Source organism: Cebus imitator, unplaced genomic scaffold, assembly GCF_001604975.1.
Source record: "Cebus imitator isolate Cc_AM_T3 unplaced genomic scaffold, Cebus_imitator-1.0 Scaffold180, whole genome shotgun sequence".
In the NCBI taxonomy this organism is placed as follows: Eukaryota; Metazoa; Chordata; class Mammalia; order Primates; family Cebidae; genus Cebus; species Cebus imitator.
Window position 1 is genome coordinate 1,250,480 of NW_016107495.1, and position 2,332 is coordinate 1,252,811.

Genomic DNA, 2,332 nt, shown 5'->3' on the forward strand with positions numbered 1-2,332 from the left:
TGCAACCTCTGCCTCTGAGGTTCAAGTGATTCTTCTGCCTCAGCCTCCTGAGTAGCTGGGATTATAGGCACCTACCATCATGCCCAGCTAATTTTCATATATTTTAGCAGAGACAGGGTTTTGCCATGTTGGCCAGGCTGGTCTCGAACTCCTGACTTCAGGTGATCCACCCACCTTGGCCTCCCAAAGTGCTGGGATTACAGGTGTGAGTCACCACACCTGGTGTTGCTCTCATTCTTAGCCAAGTTTTCTCCATTAAGTGGCAAAGTGGCCACCAGTAGTGCCTGCCTGACATCCTACTAACTTAGCAACACTAGTGGGCAAAGAACTTGCCTGTCCTGTGGTTCTTGGAAATGCCTGGTCAGGGGCTCTGGCTTGGGTCACGTGCATGTCCCTGAAGCAATCACTGTTCTCCAGGGGAAGGGGTGCTCTGCCCAGTCTGGTTCATGTGCTTTCCCTTCAGGATGGTGGTGGAAGAAGGGCTGGGAGGTGAGCCTCAATCCAACCTCATTATCTGAGCATGGGGGAGCGATAGATCCCCGGAGGAAAACCAAGGTGCTGTTACCAGAAGGAGTGGATGCTGACCAGACAGCACAACAGGTGGTCATGAAAATGGGGTTGCCAGAGTCAGCAAATAAAAATACAGGACGCCCAGGTAAATTTGAATTTCAGATAAATAAGGAATAATTTTTTCATCAAATATGCCTTATGAAATTTGAGACTTTTGAATTTTTTTAATTATATATCTGGATGTCCTGTATTTTTATTCACAAAGTCTGACAATCTTATGTGAAAGGAATCAGTCAAAACATTTAATGAGCACCCACCAGGTCCCCAAAATAATTATGGTCTTTACTGATGTCCAGTGGAGGTACAAAGAAGGTGGGGCCGGTATGCATTACAGCAAAAAGAAGGCCTCAGGGAGGAGGTGGTATTTGAGCTAGGCCTGTTGGTTATGACGTGGATAGATGGACAGAAGGGCATTCCTGTGAGGGCATTCACCAAGTCCCAGAAGGGGGACTGGGCATGATATGTGAGGGACACAGGTCCGACCAGAGTGGAGAGTCATTTTAGAGCATAGTGAGGGATTATGAAGATGTAGGAAGGGGAGGGATGTGGAAGCTTAAAGTCAGACAAGAGGCCGGGCGCGGCGGCTCACGCCTGTAATCCCAGCACTTTGGGAGGCTAAGGTGGGTGGATCACGAGGTCAAGAGAACGAGACCATCCTGGCCAACATGATGAAACCCCATCTCTACTAAAAATACAAAAATTAGCAGGGTGTGGTGGCATGTGCCTGTAATCCCAGCTACTCGGGAGGCTGAGGCAGGAGAATTGCTTGAACCTGGGAGGCGGAGGTTGCAGCGAGATTGCACGGTTTCACTCCATCCTGGGCAACAGAGCAAGACTCTTCCTCAAAAAAAAAAAAAAAAAGCTAGACAGGAATTTGGACTGGCCAAATGCAGCTAGACATGTGCTGTCCGAAGTACTGGCCACCAGCCACATGTGGCTACTGAGCACTTGAAATATGGCTAGTGTGACTGAGGAACTGAATTTCTAATTTTATGTAAAAACCAAAGCTGTATAATTTTAAAATTATAAGTAACTTTAACGTTTTAGTAGAACTACGTTCCACTTTTTAGCATTGCAAATCTAGCGCCTAAATTGAGGCGCGTCGGTTGGGCCCAGTGGCTCACGCCTGTAATCCCAACATTCTGGGAGGCTGAAGAGGATTACTTAAGGTCAGAGGTTCGAGACCAGCCTGGTCAACATGGTGAAACCCCATCTCTACTAAAAATAAAAATAAAAAAATAAATTAGCTGGGCATGGTGGCATATGCTAATATTCCTATCTACTGGAGAGGCTGAGGCAGGAGAATCGCTTGAACCTGGGAGGTGGAGGGTGCAGAGGGCCAAAATAGCATCACCACATTCCAGCCTAGGTGACAGAGTGAGACTCTGTTTCAAAAAAATAAAAATAAAAATAAAGCCACAAAAAACCAAATTGATGTGTGCTATAATTGTAAAATACACACTGGATTTCAAAATGCAAAATAAAAATATAGAAAAATGTTGCAAAATATCTCACTAATAATGTTTCATATTGTTTATATTTGGTTATATATTGAGTTAAATAAAATATATTATTAAAATTGATTTCAGGCCGGGTGCGGTGGCTCATGCCTCTAATCCGAGCACTTTGGGAGGCTGAGGTGGGTGGATATCCTGAGGTCAGGAGTTTGAGACCAGCCTGGCCAACATGGTGAAACCCTGTGTCTACTAAAAATACAAAAATTAGCCAGATGTGGTGGTGCATGCCTGTAATCCCAGCTACT

The 2,332-nt window shown here is 45.3% G+C and overlaps 1 protein-coding gene across 1 annotated transcript in view; it reads left to right on the plus strand.

Annotated features, from left to right (window-relative positions):
• GCKR (glucokinase regulator) overlaps positions 1–2,332 on the plus strand; it is a gene marked incomplete at its 5' end in the record, with an annotated part of 24,615 nt that overhangs the window by 19,747 nt on the left and 2,536 nt on the right. The gene's annotated exons all lie outside the window — the stretch shown is intronic.